Here is a 19,103-nt window from a genome sequence, read left to right on the forward strand (position 1 = left end):
TGTTGCTTTTTTAGGATATCTAGTTTGTGATATTACCATATTACAGAAGTCAGAAGTATCAGACATTCTTTTTCAATGCTATAGAAGAAGACACTGTTCATTAACATTGATGCATCTGAATGAAAACTCCATCTGAGACATTCCTCTAACCTTATTCTGCATTTCCCTTGTATGAGTATGTATGAGAGAAAGTTTTGTACAAACATTTTGTGTACTAAGTATATGTCCTCAAGCCAAAAAATAAAGTAGGCATCATCAAAAATAACAAGGAAAAGAAGGCACAGGTGTGAAGACAAAAAATAAAAAAATTCCAAGAGAGTAATCTTTATCATTAAGATATACCCCAAAAGCAGATTAAAATGATTTACTCTTCTTAGGTTTTTTTTTTTTTTTTTTTTTTTTAGGATTTTTCTCCTTACAGCTTCATTCATTGACTTATTTAATGTTCAATTTTATAATCAATAGATACACTTTTTATAAAAATGTGGTGAAACAGGGTTGGTTTTGGGTAATAGTTTCCAGCACCTATTTATGGACCAAAATCAGCTGCATAGGAAATACTGAAAAGCTTATTACTAAAAATACATATCCCTAGGACTTATACTTTTTTTTTTTTTTTTAAGTAGGCTCCACACTGGGCATGGAGCCCAACATGGGGCTTGTACTCATGACTCTGAGATCAGGATCTGAGCTGAGATCAAGAGTCAGATGCTTAACCAACTGAGCCACCCAGGCACCCCATTTGTAATACAGATAAATAGTAATACAGATAGGGAAAGGGAGGGTTAAAAAAATAAATTGCGTAAAGTTGTACAGCTAGTATCTGTCAAGCAAGTGAGTTGACACATATTTATGTCTAAAGATGCTGGTGTTGGATATATTTTCTATGACATTTGTGTCAGACTTTCCAGTTTTTCTAATTATCTATTTGTCCATCATGAATACAATGCAGCTGAATGGTATGAACTATTTAGAAATATCCCGAATTTATTACAAAGTGAGTTAATTTGTTTAGTTGTTAGAATTTTCCAAACTAAATAGGAATGTAAACACTAAGAAGACTGGGTAAGGATCAATAGTTTAATGTGATATATGTTTATTCCTGAAATTGGTGTCATAATATATTTTGTGGTAGAGACAATAAGTTATATGAGATAAAATAAATAAATTGCAAATACAAATTTACTTATTTGGAAAATAAAAGCATATAAACAATTTACTTATGACTGATGCTACATAATTCCATTGATAACAGTGCATTCCTGGGGTGAATGAATATGAAACAGAAGGGAGAACATTTCATCAGGCTCTTTTCACTGAAGGTCATTTCTTAAACCAAGCGAAGTAGAACTTCGGTGAAGCTTAAAGGGTACACAAGTATCCTCTAGGGTATGTAAAAGATCCAGAAAGGCAATTGTGTCATATTTATTTCTAATTTGGAATGTTAATCTTTATGAATAATTCTTCTAGTTTCTTAACTTCTCTTGACCCCGACTTTTTCTGCGCTCTTATTTTCTGAGGACGTACTTCATAAAGAAAATATATAGGGAAGATCAGACATGTTAAAGGAAAAGGGATATATATTCTGCTGACTCTGCCTCAATACTACATCTCTAAGTATATATTATCCTATAGGACTTTCAAGGTAGAAGCCTCAGATTCATTATCAACAAATGCTTATGTACTATCATTAATAATCAAATGTATACTTCATTGAAAAAATTCTATTTGTTTGGTGGATCAGATGCCAGAGATCGTGCCCTGGTAGAAGCAGTCAAATATAAAAAGCTAAGGAAATGTAGGAAAAGAAGATAAAAATAGACTAAGGAGAAAAGAAATAAGACAGCGTGAGTTACCATCCTCTATCCCCCAACCCTCCCAAATCTAGGTGTTGGACTGAACTGCTGATAGCCTGAAATGCAGCCAACCTAATATTGACTTGATGTAGCCAGTATCTCAAATAAACCTGAGCTGTTATAGTGTTGGAACCAAGAGACTTCACACTCGAGCATGCCAGGGAATGCAGTGTATATGTTGTTAATGGTATTTGGTGTTCTTATCATGAATTGCAGGAAATGCATGGGGTTCTGTCAATCTCCTGGCCAGTCTTCGCAAAAATTTCTTTAAAGGACACAGAAAATATTGGGCCATTCAGAAGGTTCTGAAAATGAATTATAATTAATTAATATTTGGAAGCATCAGGTATAATAAACGAGGTGGGGAGAGATGAGTGAACCATTTTTAAAATTTTAGCAAGAAATGTGAGGATAATTTATTTAATTTTGTACATGCATTACTATATTTGATGGAGGAGACTGAGTTTGAAACTTTGATAATTATTAGAAATTAGAACTTCAGGAGATGCGGGCGCCTGGGTGGCTCAGTTGGTTAAGCGACTGCCTTCAGCTCAGGTCATGATCCTGGAGTCCCTGGATCGAGTCCCGCATCGGGCTCTCTGCTCGGCAGGGAGTCTGCTTCGTCCTCTGACCCTATCCCCTCTCACGTGTTCTCTCTCTCTCATTCTCTCTCTCTCAAATAAATAAATAAAATCTTTAAAAAAAAAAAAAAGAACTTCAGGAGATGCAATACATCACATGTCAGTAATGCATCACATGGATGTCAGTAAGTTTCAAATTTCTTACAGAAAGTATAAGGAGAAAACAAGTATTTAATTACATTGATTTCCAAAAGTAGTCACAAATGTTGACAGTTTGCCTTAATAATGCAGAAGTACACTAGAAGATACCAGAAGACTGTTTTTATAAGCAACAATGGACAGGTTGGGTTATCTTTTGGCCTGGGATTGCAATCAAGTATACAGTTTATAAATAAAAGATGAATCACACAATTCCCCCTCCAAAAACACCAGCAAAGTCTGAAAGGACTTGAAGTATTCTTAAATAGGATTATTCATGAAAAATCAAGTCCACAAGGATGAACATATGTATTTTTTTAAAAGATTTAATTTATTTATTTGAGAGAGAGAGATAGAGCATGAGCAGCGGGGAGGGGTAGAGGGAGAGAAGAAGCAGACTCCCCGAGGGAGTCCGATGCGGGACTTGATTCCAAGACCCTGAGTTCATGACCTGAGCAGAAGGCAGATGCTTAACTGACTGAGTCACCCAGACACCCCTATTTTTAACCTTCCAAAAAAATTGCACTATTTTTTGAAGAAACAAAAATTTTTCCTACATTATTTCCAGCCTTGAGAAAACTCAGAGGGAGATCTTTCAGTTGCTACTTGAAGCTGAACTATCAAAAAATCTTGTGTAAACAGGAATCTTAAGCTAGTTTAGGTACAAAATTCAGGCAAAGTTGTTTTTCATCATATAAGCAATGACAATCAGTTGTCCCTTTGATAATGGCTTTCTAGTTCACCATTTTTTCTTGCAGCAGATTAGGCAAAATGAACTGGCCAATAGGATTTTTTTTTTTTTTTAAAGTAGGCTCCAGGCACAGCGTGGAGCTTGAACCCACGGCCCTGAGATCAAGACCTGAGTTGAAATCAAGAGTTGGATGCTTAACTGACTGAGCCACCCAGGTGCATCATGGCCAAAAAATCTTGACAGGCCATGTTGCATCTTAAAGATCCTTTTTTTGGCTACTTTAATTTGACTTCAGTTTTAAAGAATCTAAATATTTTTATTCCCACCCTAGATATTCAGATAACCTCATTATGAAGCTATAAGGGTGATTTCTGACATGGCGTAAACGAGGCCACGTGGGAATAAATTTAACCTAAAAATCTCTAAAGGCAAGAGTTACATTACAACTTCAGTTAGGCTTTTGCCATCCCTGAGGAAGAGAGACTTGAGTTCTATTAAGACATCAGCTGAAGGAAGCCATTTTGGCTGCAGCACTGGGAGAATGGACACTGCCTCTGACAGGGAATCAGAGAGATGGGAACACAAAATATCTGCTGAGGCCAGAAAACACTCCTCACATTGTCTGTAGGTTTTTTTTTTTTTTTTTTTCTGGGTCTAAGTTGGTATTACAGGTCAGAAAGAGGTGCTGGAGTTTGGACTTTGGTTGGTAGGAAAGGTTGCTGAGTTGGAGAGTCAAGACATATATACTCAAACTATATATAACCTCCCAGGGGGAGCCCCTGAGAGCTGGGGACCCCAGCCTAAATCAGAGATCAGATAAAGCAAACACCCTGACTCTTAGCAAATTATATATATATTTTTAAGATTTTTTTTATTTATTCATTTGAGACACAGAGATACAGAGAGAGAGAGCACGAGCAGGGGGGAGGGAGAGGGAGAAGCAGGCTTCCGCTGAGCCAGAAGCCTGATGTGGGGTTGGATCCCAGGACCCTGGGATCATGACCTGAGCTGAAGGCAGACGCTTAACCATCTGAGCCACCCAGGCAACCCATTAGCAAATTGTATTCTTGTTTTAGTTTAGATCTAGGGCCTCTGTCTTGATTAAGTATATTTATGCCCAATTTCTCTTTCCTCTTCAATATTCTACAGTCTAGAGAATTTGGCCCTAGGTTTAATAGTCTTTTATGGTTTGAGCCTTTGGGTAAATTCGTATCAGTAAACACACATACGATGAAAAAGAAGTTTGAAATATGATCTTGGATTAAAAACTTGATTTGGACTCCAGAAAGTTATCTCCTACCTTAGCAGTCACCCACTCCTCAGTAATCATGGATTATGGTGGCTATGGATATTGTTGTCATTTGTGTCAGATGCTGAATAGCAAGGTAATATCCTAAAAAATAGTCAATATGAAAATTAAAGCCTCCCTTCATCAGTAATAAGACAATCCTATCATGTCCAAGTCTCTCTAAATATTCATAAAATAAATTTTTGTCACACCAACTAGATCACTTTGTATCAAGGCCCTTAGTTCACATGATGATTTGGAAACATTTCCTTCCTGTACTTCAGGTTAATTTATCATCTCTAAATTGATCTGTTGCTAGATGAATAAATAAACTCATAGGAAGCAATGATTCTGAAACATGATTTACCTCATAGATAATTGAACATTGATTCTTATATCCAAATAATTTAGAAGGTGCTGCTTCATGATTACCATAGCCATAGGTTATCACAATCGTAAATCTCATACTACTATGCCTATATTGTTGCCTAATGAGATGATCTGTAAGTTACAATAAGAAATGGAATAGGAGTAGGTATGTCTATCAGTTACCTTTGGTCTGGATGACAGTCGAAGATACTGGATGACTGTTTCATGGCTCTCTTTTTAGGATGGTAACTCTGGGTCACATCTGTTCCTGTTTTGTCCTTACTATCCCACTTTAGGAAACATCCTGACATCCTCATTTACATTCTCCATCTTGAAAAACAGCCTGATATTTCATGCACTGTTATCAGTGGATGAAGTTTAGAGAATTAAAATATAGTTATATATTTCTGAAGATTAGATTTTGGTTTCCTCCAGAGAAGTCCACCCCATTGTACTCACCAGGTGGTCAAAACACAAGGAATATGATGTCAGGGAAGATAGGTGAAAGTACAAAAAATGTGATAATGGAAAGCTATTTAAAAATTTTGAGCAGATTTGATTTACAAATCCAAAGACTTAGTATTATAGCCAAGGAGCACAAGGGAAGTTCTGTCAAAGGACGAAATAATTAGTTGGGTCCCTTTAGTTTTTGATTGCAGACATAGGACAATAAGCTCAATGTTGCTTGCAGAACAAAATAGATTCCCCAGCTGCTACAAGTATCCAAGGAGAGGATTGGAATCTGAAGAGTGATTTCATTATTGCAGTGAGCTTTGAGGTGCCTTTGAAACACTTTCTTTTCTATCTGCCTATAATGTTCTCCTAATTTGCCTTTACTTTATGTAAATAAACAGAAATTCTTGCCTCCTCAACCCTCAGCTGAATTTCCATTTCCACAGTGATGCCCAACTAAAACTAATCTGAAAGAGTTCTCTTTCTCTTCTCAACTTCTCTAGGGGCATCTCCTAAAATGTGTAGGAAATAAAAAGCATTTATACAACATGTTTACGGATGTTAGGTGTTCTGTAATCAAATCAATTTGGAAAATATTCTGTTAAAATGAAACGGGCTTGGTTAATATATGAGTTTTGAGATCAAGAAATGTAGCGTGTTAATATGAGTTATGAACTTTAAGAATGAAATGTAAGATGGCAAATTTCACAGTTGTGTTTGATATCAAACAATTTTTTCAGTGTAATAAAGGTCTAGTGAGTATTCTGTGGATTACTTGAGAAATACTCTCGTTCTATGGAAATTATTATGTAAGCCATTTATTTTATACTTAATTCTATGTTATCATTAATTGTTCAACTTCCCATATGTGTGTATCTTTTCTTAAGGTCAAGGTACATGAAATAGAAGTTAATGCATACTCTCTTCTCTCTCAATTCCCTGGTGCCTAATGGTGACACTGAGTACTGAATATGGATTACTTTTTAAAAAAAACATTAATTTCTGTGTGTTTTCAACATGGGGAATTTCCCTACTAGGTTTGTCCAGACCTTTACCCCATTGTCAACAACTACATTTTTGTATACAAGAGTCTGTTTTCACACTGGATCATGAATATCTTACTCTAATAAAGCATATATACCACCTATGTCAATTTACCAGATATGTAAAAACATCATATAATATTCTAGCAAATGATACTTGAGTTTTTTAAGGAAGAGGTAGAATCGTACTTTTCTAAAAAAATTCTTTATCTCTACATTTCTATCAATTATGTGTATTTTTGCTTTCTTAGTTAAAAATGTTGCCCCCAAAATAAATTTTTCTCATTTAAATTCTCTTTTATTAGGAAATTATTATGTAGAATTGGAGTTTTTTGTTTGTTTTTTGTTTTTTTTTGGAGTGTTTTTATAACAAAAAAGAACTTCCATTAAACTCAACTGAGAAATATCATAAGTTAGAATAATATATAATACTAGATTTTTCTTTGCTTGAAGTGCACATCCTTACAAAGCAAGTGACTAATTCCTATCTAATAGTTTCCTTTTCATTAGGATCAACCTTTTTGACTTTCCCTGAATTGGTGCCCTCCCTCCTTTCTGTCTTCCTTCAATATTAATGGTAATCCTATTCTTAGTGACATGTAGCTCTATGAAATAGCTCCTCCTCATCTTAAATATGAATATGATTTTTTATAAATTTAAATAATTCTGGGCTATGATATGTGTTATCTCCTTGCTATTTTGTCAGTACATGTCATTTGATCTACAAAGCGTGTCCATCTGCAAATTCCTTAAGCATGATTTCAGGTTGAAGAAAAAATTGAGAATATAGAAAGTATATTTTATCAAAAATTGATTTCTTTGAAATAATCATCAATATCTTTTAAATTCAAATAATGCTTTTGTCAGACTCTTAACATGCTCATAAACTGGCATTTTTAAACCTGATATACTTTCCATTGAAGTGAAAAACACAATATGCCATAAACTTAGGTATTGATCAATAGCTCACAATGTAGGGTTATCTCATAGAAACTGTCACTTATATCATTATTAAATCTTCCATCCAGGTGCTACCAATGCAAGGACAATGTCATTTTTACATAGTTATACTTTCTAAGGTTTAATGAAGAGAAATTGCAAAGTTAGCTTTCTTTTTGAAGTAACTCATAAGGTTTACATGTAAAACCACCAACTATCCTAATAAGAGAAAATATGAAAAATGTGAAGGAATCACAATATCATTTATTTCACTATCACCAGTGCTCTGGTGGTACCTTTTTGTTTGATGTTGGTTTTGTTTATATTTAACAATTTGCTCAACCCTAGAATCTCACTGGTATGTTAGGTTAGTTTCTTTTGGACATACATGTAGGAGACTATCTTGGAGAATTTTTGTTTGACTCAGATTTCTGGGTGTTCTGGTATGGTTTAGAACCTTGAGGTTTGATAGTGAGTTTCAAGTGTCCTTCTATTTGTGAGTATGATCTTACCTAGATTTTCTTCCTTTGGGATACTGCCTCCTCATTTAGCTGTGGGCTCTCTATCTATCTTGACATAATTTGTAAATGTTCTTGAACTTCTTGGTGCTTTGGGCTTTAGAAAGTGGGCCAAATTAGTTGCTTTATAAGGGGGATAGCTATTCCCAGTTAATAGAAATGGGAATAAATGACAGGTTTTAGAAGAACTATTCACCAGGAGATGCAGTTTACATAAAAATAGGGGAAAATACCGAAGAAATTTGTAGTAAAAAGCTTATAAATAAGATGGGCATCTTGAGGGACAGACTGGTTCTCTTAGTTGTGTCTCCAGCAGAGATTTCCTCCTATTTCCTTGCTAGTAGAACCTGCTTTTGTTAAGGAATTGATATGGATGTGCTAAGGAAAGGTGGGCCCTACCACAAACTAGGATTTTTTTTATTTATTTATTTTTTGTCCTTAATCATAGAAATCTCTTTCTTCCTTTTTAGAGAGTAGTTTAGTTAGACATCTGATCCAGTTCAGCTTATTGGGAAGTCAGGGTATTGTGTTAGGGAGCTGATAAGAGATTTAAAGAAATTCCCCCCTTTTTCCTTCTTAACTTTGGAAAAGGTACTGCTTGGAGTAGTGATGTCCCTCTTGCAAACATTGGGGAAATCAGGAGTCATGCAGAGCAGCTGACCTACATCCCTGACATTGGTGAGCATCTGAATTAACCCCATATTTACTACTTTCTGGATTTTTGTCATGTGAAAGAATAAAACTGTGTGGTTCAAGCCACTTTTAGTTTTAGAAGGCTGTCTAAAATTTTGTGGTGTGTATGTGTATGGTTAAGGAATTTGAACCTGCTCGAATAATGTAAGGTTACTTTCCTGATGTCACTAAGGCCTTTTTAAACTAGATAAGGAGACACAAATGAGTGATATGTCTTTGCTTTCAGACTGTCTTCAATAGAAGCCATAAGCTAGTGGTCAATAGGCCCTGAAATACACCTGATTGGTCTTCATGCTGTATACACTCTTTTGTTAACTTTTGCCATATTCCTGCAATGTACTAGCCCACTTTACATATTAACATAATCTAATTGGCCACTATATTCATATGACTTGAGCTTCCTGGTTAAAAGTCTAGAAAATTAATCATTGAAACATTTATGTAAGCATCTTAAGGTTTTGAAAGGAATATTTGGGATATTCTCAAATATTTTCTGTATCAATTCCACCACTAAATATTTACTCTAAGAAAACAAATGTGGCTGCATGAGATGTAGATATTTAATCTTTATAATGTGCTAATTTTAGTGAAAAAATCATGAAAAAGTCTTAACTAATAATATTGTGGAATTTGTTAACTAAAATACACTGCATACAATCATGAAAAGTAAGTTATTTTTCTTTGTTTTTCATATTTGTCCCAGATTAATCTGTTCCAATAAATTAAAGGCCAAATAACTGATCTAAGCTCTGAGAAGGAACATGTATGAATTACATAAGAAAATTTTATATAGATATAAAGCAGATGCATTTTATAATTCTTTTGAGGATCCATAAGCTTGTCATGGCTGCTTACATACAGAATCAGCACTTGATCACAATTTTGATTGTGCTTATAGAACTATATTTGTGGAAAATTTCTCATCAAAATTTGCATATTTAAATTGAAAGCCAAATAAAAGAACTATATTGACATGACTGAAGATGGCAAGGGAAATTGTGAGCCACTCAAAAATTTGCAATAATTTTGTGAAATTATCCATCACTGATTTACCCGTTTAGGGCAACTTCTTACAAAGTCAGCATAACAGTTTCTACTCTTGGTTCTACCACTTTGAGACACTGAGAAAGTGATATAATTTCTTTAAATTTAAATTATCTTTTGATAGTAATTTTATCTGCCTCTGCTTCAAGCATATGAAGGTAAATGGTAAGAATCTTTGTGAATGGTCCTTGAAGAAAATGTGATGGTTGGTAAAATACCGTAAGGTATCTGAAAAATTGCTATTTTGGTTAAAAACTTGATATTTAGGATATTTATTGGTATAGTAGAGAATGTAAATAAATAAAAATCTTTTGAAAGGGAAGTATTAAATACATTGGCTTCAAATTTGTGTTTTTAAATTAATTTTGCTGCTGTTACATTTATCTTTAATACAGCCAACTGTCACTTCATAATTATTTTGTGGGTGAATTTTAGTGACTGTTATAAATTTAAATTAGAATTTTACTTATGAAATTCCAACAAGGGAATAAGCTATTACTTTATTTGTGTTCTTCTAACCTTAAATTATGCTTATCGTAGACTTCAATAGATAGTGTTCCAACCAAGAACTCTCTGGAAGCTTATGCTTTTCAAAAGAACACAGTAAAGTAGATATAATACTAGGTCATAAACCTACCAATCTATATCAAAGAGGTGTGCAACAAAATATAAGCAAGCTCCTATCATGGATATTTGCATTCATGTTTCAACTTTATAATGGTGTTTCTGGATATAAGGATTGTTTATGTTGTTGATGGCTGGGCACCTTGGAAAGAAGACTGAGAAGATGTGTTGTAAAGTTTGGAATCAGCAATGAAAAAAAAGAAAGTTTATGTCAGTTAAAGGGAGTATTTCCATAATTCATGCTACATAACTTGAAGTACAAAAAGGATGGAATTTTTATGTTTTTGGTTATGGCAACCTGATAAAATTAAGATATTTCTTGCTTCCTATTAATTTTGTCTTGGTGACAAAATGATGATAACACCTAAAAATCAGCCACTGTTATGTAAGTTTTGGTGGTTGGATATAGATTATAGGATAAAATATAGTTTACAATGAAGAGCTGAATTAAGGAAAAATTAATTAACTATCCAGATCTTAGTTGCTTCATCTTTAAAATGGATAGAAGAAGAATATTTACCAAAAGATAAGAAAATATGTAAAGTGCTTAGGCAGCCCTGTGTAGTTGGCAGGTGCCAAGTATGCAGTAGTACTAATAGAAGTGGGGAGCAGAGGGAAAAGGGGAGAGTTGGGAAAGAGGAGAAAGAGAAGGTACATAGCAGGGATGGGAGGACGAAGGGATGAGTTGTGCTGTTTATTGTTTGTGTAGTCCATGAGAGCATATACTTTTAAGAAAGGGAAGCCATTAATGTAACTGCAACAAAAAGTGGAGAAATAGAGTGAAATCGAAATTATGCATGGTATTTGATGTAAGAAAATGTAAATTTTATGAAAAAGAAGCATGAGTATTGAACAGTCATATTGGCTACCTTAAACCAAAAATCTAGTGGTAAAGATAAGGAAACTTGAGTGTGGCAATGGATGATAGATTTGAAGTGACCATCAGTAAAGGTGAGGGTAGTGACAGCAGACCATATAGAAGCTAAACACATGACTCTGAGTGTTTTCAAACAAAAAATATGTGTTTCATCTTTTGAGGAACTGGTTTTATGATATCAAAGGCATTCCAGTATCCTGCCCTACCTACATCGAAGAAACTTCACCATTTATTCATTTATTTAGCAGTATGGGATAAAACCCATGCAGTGGGATTCTTTCAATGGTTCTTTATGAGAAAATATTATTTTATGTTGGCTATATGTTATGATTCCCATAAAAGGCACTGAAGTATACATGGTCAAATGAAAATAAATTGCTAAAATCAACAAATCTCAGTGCAGACAGTCTTAATTTACAGTGGCCCAACTTAATGATTTTTCAACATCTTCAGTGGTGCGATAGCAATATGCATTCAGTAGAAATCTAAAAATTCAGTAGGACATGTGTAATGATGCTTTATTGTGATGCTGGAAGATGGCGACAAGTTACAGTCTGCAGGCAGCCACAGGATTGGGAAGGTAAACAGTTTACTTAAAATCATTCTGTACTCATATAGCAATTCTGTTTTTCATTTTTAGTACATGATTCAATAAATCACATGAGATATTCAACACTTTATTGTTGACTTTATGTTAGATGATTTTCCCAACTATAGGCTAAGGCAGGTGTTCTAAGCATGTTTAAAGTAGGCTGGGCTATAAGCTATGTTTGGTAAGTTAGGTGTGTTAAATGCATTTTTTACTTATGATATTTTCAACTTACGATGGGTTTATTGGGACATAACCCCATCCTATGTTGAGGAAGATCTGTATCTACCCCTAGAGTTAGATGGACAATGCTAAATTTCACCTGCTTAAAAATCTAATTTGATGATAAACATATTATGCAAGAAAAATTTGAAGAAATAGAAATGCTTTCTGATTGCCTTAGAGGCAAAATTCAGAGCTTTGTTCTTTATTTTAGAGGCAGCTGATGAACAGAAACATATGTATGTAATTTTTTATTTTTGGCAAGGCTAAGCTTAAGCTGCTTTATTTGATGCAGTAAAAAGACCCCAAATCATGCATTTAAAAAAATCAAAAGCTTATATATTACTTTCCTCTTATGCAAAATCTTAAATCTGTAGCCCACTATTTATATACATATATGTGTGTATATCTCTATCATCCATCCATCTACCTATCATCTATTATCTATCTATCTCTCTATCTATCTACCTGTCTATCATCTATGTAATCTATATGTATTTAAAAAGTGTTAATAGCTGCTACTGTTCCACGACAGACTTATGATAGTTAATATGTAAAGCTTCATTATTTCAGGTGACTGAAATGATTAGCCTATTTTCAAACCTGCAAAGTATCTATCTATGCTCTCTAAAACTTTGTTATTATGTAGCTCTTCTTAAAGCATAAGGATACCTAAACATTGTATTTTGAAATGGATTTTTGAGACAAGTGCAAGATTTTGAAATCATTAAAATCCTTTAAGAGTTAAATTCACAAATGATATTTTACTCAGTCTGTAGAACACAGAACAAAACTAGTTAAGTTTATCTTAAACATAGTTACCGCATCTAAAAATAACAGTTGGAAAACTTGCTCTATGATTTTTTTTCTAAAGACTTTGGAATATCATGACCCAGAGATTCATGCTAAATCATTTTGTTCCAATGAGTGAGAGAACATTTCCAGAAATTTCAGGCTTGTCAAAAACATTAGTCACCTATTTAAAAATCCATTACCATGAAATTTAACTTTTAAGGAAGAAATACATTTGTCAGCACACTTGTACACATTAAATGTTCACCTAAAAAAACTGTTGTCTTGTTCCAACAGCACAAATTAGAAATACTCTTACTGTTTTTTTTTAAAGTTTTGAATTTATGATAAATTTATTCAAATTTATTCACAAAGTATTTTTTAGGGAGAAATGAAATATTTGCATTTTGAGCCATAAATTACAAAATAAAAGGCTTTGTCTTTGAAAATTTTTTTCTAACATCAAAAGCAAGTACTGCAGTCCTGAGGGATCAAAGGGGCTTTATTTAGCTCTGCCTCAAGGGGGGACTTCCTTATCTTTCCCTAAGGTGAGGTCTTTGGTTCTGAGTTAATCCTGGCCTAATTGATAACTTGTTAACTAAACAATCAAATTGATAAAAGAGGTGTGATTATCACCTCTACTCTCCTTAAATGGCGATCATTTGTCTTGACTTTTGAGTTTTCATGGGTAATTCTATACTATAACAAAAATACGAGTTCTAAAATATACTGACTTAGAGGATTTATTCCAGTATATGTTATATGCTTAGAGAATTTTTTATATACCTCCAACATTATAAAGTTTCAATTAGCATAGTAAATAGCATAATGAAAAGGTATAATGAAATGTCATAATAGCTTTTCATAGACATGCCAAATAGATGGATAATGATTGCATTTTCTATCCTCATCTTAGTTTAAATCCCATGTCTATCTCAATAAATACTGAGTAACAGGTCTCAGGCCTGCTGTCCAAACCTAATTTCTGTGTGAGATTTGAAAGGCTTGTGCATTTTTGTGTGTGGAATTTTTAAAAAGATCTGTACTGGCATGGCAGTTTAGTTTGTATAAGAGCAGCTGCTGAATTTCTTTAAAAAGGGAGAAATAAAATAGAATTAAGAAGTATTGAGGATTCACCTGCAGGATGAGGCTTGCTGGAATCAGTTACATTACCACATTACCAGGAGGTAGCAGTTCACTATTTTTTCCCCCCACTGTTTGTGATTTTTAGATATTTTAAATTTCTTCAGCAACTTGGACTTTACAGTTTTCCCCTCAAATATTCTCTTACATGACTCTCACAGCAGTCCCTAAAAAAGACAGGACACATGCCTTTATTTTTCAGTTTCCTCATGAGGAAATTAAAGAAGAGAAAAGCCAAGAAACATATCCCTAACCTAGGTCAGAGTGGAACAGTTTCCCACTCTTAGTTCCAACATTCTTCTCATTGTATTAGAGCTTTCTTGGTTTCCAAGGAAAGAATATTTGCTGATACAATATTTTGGATACATCTTGTGTTGATTTTGAGGGGCCAAAGAATAGAGAAGATAAGGAAGACACAATACACGTACAATTCTAAAAATAAAAATGTGCATTATTGCTTTCTCTCTCATGTAAGTCTGTGTTCATAGTTCTCACTTCTAAAATAATTCAGACAAGGAAGATGAGATCCCATTGGAACCTCTGCAGACTCCTTTGAAGTGTTTAGTAGGCACTAGAGAAAAGTTTTTTTTTTTTCTTAATACTGTGAAAAATTCTGTTTTATCTTAGAATCTACATAGACTTGAAAACTTGTGAATACTTGTATTCTATCCACATCAATGGAAAGTTAGGGGCATTTTATTACTCTAGCAAGAATGCATACTCTAATAGTAGTTATTCAAAGAAATTTTATGTAAAACACAAGTTGGAAAGGAGATAACTAAAATGACAAATAGAGCCAACTATTATTTTAATAGGTTCAGTTTCTATGAATTAAATTTTACTTTGAAAATCTATGTGCCACAGTAAAAGCAGTATATTTTGTGTTTTCAATATTTTTTATTCAAACAAATTAAGTAAATATTTTAGCAGTGCACTGTATTTCCACCAATGATTAACATTACAATATGGAATGTTAAACATTTACTCTTATTTTGATGGAGATAGAGACCCATATACTAATATTTTATAAGAGTTCCTCTTGAAGAACACCACAATGCTAGAAAATTCACTTGGTTTTCAGTATTGCTGAAATCATAAAGTATGAAAAAAATATTAGATCATGTAATTAGCTATGTAATAACGTTTTGTGGCAAATTTAAGTTCAAAGTTTTATACTGGAATCATCATTTAAAAAGATATATATATATATTTTAAAGATTTTATTTATTTATTTGAGAGAGAGAATGAGATAGAGAGCATGAAAGGGGGGAGGGTCAGAGAGAGAGGCAGACTCCCTGCTGAGCAGGGAGCCCGATGTGGGACTCGATCCTGGGACTCCAGGATCATGACCTGAGCCGAAGGCAGTCGCTTAACCAACTGAGCCACCCAGGCGCCCCTAAAAAGATATTTCTATATGAGAGTCTTTGCTGTGTCTCCATTGATGGAAAGACTGGATGTAGGAAATGTATATGACTTTAAGAAAAACAATGAAGGCAGGACTCCGTAAAGCATCCAAAATTGATTGGCTTGGTTGGGTGGCAGGGGTGAGGTTGGCAACAGAATAATACCCATTTCTTTTTTCATCTTACATTTTTTTAAGTAAATTAAAATGCATAGGTTATTCTTTGGCAAAAATCCAAACAGAGGAGCTTCTTGTTTATATGGTTTTATAAGGCATCTCAAAATTCTTGAACTTAAATTCATTGCTTTCAATACATATGGTTAATTTTCTTCTAGTATACAAATGAATTACTCTTGCAGGTATGTGGAATATTCAGTATTGCTTATTTCCCTGATTTCCTTGTTTTTTGTATTGTGCTAATAGTCATATTTTTTGAATTATGCATTTAGACTTTCAGATAATCAGAAAATTTCCTTCCCTTTTGTTCTCCTTTCTATTCTCAACATGTTTTAATTCTGAGACCCACTCTTCCCTCCACTGTAAGAAAACTACAGTGATTTTCTCAAATCATTTTAGACTTTAGTGTAATATGTCCTCTTCTTAACTCAGAAGATTTATTATTTATAAGCCATTTACTTAACACTTATTCTTATTTTGAGTATATTTTGTCTAGAATTGTTACTTAATTTTCATTTAAAAGTTGCATGTATATATATGGCTTAATGCATAATCAGAAAACAAGAACAAAGTGTTGTACTTTTCTGTATTATGTTTTATATCTCACCTTTATGAGACAGAGTAAATTTGGATTTTGGAAGTGAGCTCTTCATGTTCATTGAATGGACTAGTTGCTTTAGATGTGACCAGCTTTGCCTATTTATCCACGTTCCACGTTCCATACCAGCATCTTTTTCTCTTTGTGCCACTATGTGAGTAAGAGTGGGTGTGTAAAATATTTCTTTGATCCATTCATTTATCCAAGCAGGAATATATATTCATCATTCACTGTGCATTAGGGACCTCATCTAGTAAAAGCTCCTAGGCTTCATACAGACAAAGTTCAAATATAACCTCCACAGGATATGTTTTTATCAAGTTAGGTCTAGTTTCTCTATTCTATGTTCTTTTACTTAAAACTTTTCTGTAATCTTAGAAAAACATGCAATTTAAAAGTTTGTACAAAAGCATGATTTTAACCATAATTATATTTTATGAATATTCTATATTATTTAGATATGAATATTTTGACCTTTCATAGATTGGTAGTGACTTGATACTTTATTTACTTAAATTTGTGTTTATTCGAAATGTGTGCATTTTTCTTTGGTGTTGCAATCACTTTTATAGCATTTATTTTATGCTACTCATCACATAAGTATTTACAACTGGCATTTAAAAATTGGTTTCCTTTTAACTTTTAAAAAATATATGAAATGAAAAGTCAAAACTCTGGAGACAATAAAATCAGTGGTTGCCAGGGGTGGCAGATGGGAGAGGGATGAATAGAAGAGCATAGAGAATTTTTAGGGCAGTGAAGAATATTCTGTATGATATTATAATGATGGGTATATGTTTTTATGCATTTGTCCAAACCCATAGAATGTAGAAACCAAGAATGAACCTTTTTTTTTAAAGATTTTATTTATTTATTTGACAGAGAGATAGAGAGAGCGCACAGATAGTCAGAGTGGCAGGCAGAGGGAGAGGAAGAAGCAGGTTCTCCACTGTGCAGGGAGCCCGATGCGGGGCTCGATCCCAGGACCCTGGGATCGTGACCTGAGCTGAAGGCAGACAGTTAACCGACTGAGCCACTCAGGCGCCCCCAAGAATGAACCTTTAAGTTAACTATGGACTTTGGGTGATTATGATATGTCATTATAGGTTCATCTTTATCAAATCTGTATGCCACAACTTTGTCAAAACCTTAAGCAAGATAGGACACAAATTGCCCTCAAATTAAATGAAGATAAAGAAAATGTATACATAACTAACCTCTGAGCAGGAGGGTGTTGTGAAAAATAATTGTAAAAATTTCTGGAACCCCAAAATAGATGCACACATGAACACACACAAATACTGCACCTCAACATTGAGTGGTAAGATTGGATCTAAGGGGAAAGATGGAGCCCAATTCTTTGGAGCTCTTTTATTCCAACATGGATAAACAGCCCCCTGTGAGCTCATACTAGAGATAGACAAGAAATTTTGCAGTGTGTTGTTTTTGTGTTTTTTTGTTTTGTTTTGTTTTTCCCCCCTTGAATAGAAGTCAAATGATATGGGGAGTATTGCTCTAAATCTGGTGTCAGATAGTAAACCCCTAACCACAAGAACACTAGTAAGACATACAATTCTGCCAAAGGACTACTTCTAATCACCTCTAGTGACCGTCTAGTAATAATCCAAAGGCAACATTCATTACCCAGGAAGGTCTGGCTTATGCACAGCACAGATGTGCAGTCTTCTTATTTCCACTTCATCACTTTCAACTCCAGACATGGTGGTTTATTCTTTTGGTTATGTTCATCAATTCTTGGTTACAGGATATCCCATCTCATCTTTTATTAATTATGGTTGCAATTGGATATATTGTTAAACATCAGGGCAACTCAGAGACTTAATTTTTCAGAAGATGGATAATCAAGTCAATTAAAGAAATTCTCCTTCTGGAATATTGGTAAAACTTTTATCCTGCAGCAGATTCTTAGATCCTTTTAATAACTGATTATTATGTCTGACATTCCATACTAATCAGTCCTTCCAGTTCTTTGCACAATTCCTACTTTGCCTGGAACAATTGGGTTTACCTGTGCTTTTCTGTATGTCTGTTACCCTACTCATATAGATTGAAAAATATATTTATTCATTTTATAATATGTACTTTCAATAAAAGAGATGTGTCACCTGAAAATATAAATATATATATGTATATATAAATTTGGAAATAGACAAAGATTTGTGGTTAATAAAAGAAAAAATCATAAACGTGAATAGTGTAAGTTACTTTTTGAAGGGATTTAAACATTTTATTTCCACTTATTCTTACTCATTTGTAAATCTTTATTGGTTTTGTTTTTGAATATGAGAAGCATGGGTTCATTATGAGAAAGATAACATTAAAGAATAAAAAATTTAAAAAATGAAAGTTGCCACTTTAGTTCTTTCCCAAGAGAAAACCACTCATGTATTTAACAAGTATGCTCACCAGCAAGCAATTGTTTTGCATCCATTTTCTTCCTTCACTCTTTCTCTATTCAGCCCTCCAGCTAGCTAGCTTTCTCCTTATGATATAAATACCCATCTTTTATGGATATGATGTTATGCTATATATTTGAATATAATTTTACAATGTAGTTCATTGATCATTGGGTAATATGCCCAATGATCAGATTTGGTTATGAAACAATTGGCAGTTAGTATCCATCCCCTGTTTAGCTTCAGTTCTTAATTGGGAAAAAGCTAACAGTTTCATCTTTTCAGGGTGGGCAAGAAATGTATGGACGAGAGACTGAAACTGGACAGAGAAACAGGAAGTAACTCAGACTTTGAAGGTAGGGAGAATGATGGGTTGAATTTTCAGTAATTTTGTGGTCCAATGTCTCTGGATTGGGCCAATGAAACTCGCTCTAGAGTAGTAAGAGAATTCTTATTTATCTAGAAAACCTAGAATTACCCCATTTGGTATTTAACCTGAAGAGGACAACTACAACAGTAGCTGCTACAAACAAGGAACTGGGTCATGAGTAGGATTCTGGAACTCTTGGGATGGGGACAAGGCAGGCTC

Source organism: Neomonachus schauinslandi, chromosome 8 (genome assembly GCF_002201575.2).
Source record: "Neomonachus schauinslandi chromosome 8, ASM220157v2, whole genome shotgun sequence".
NCBI lineage: Eukaryota > Metazoa > Chordata > Mammalia > Carnivora > Phocidae > Neomonachus > Neomonachus schauinslandi.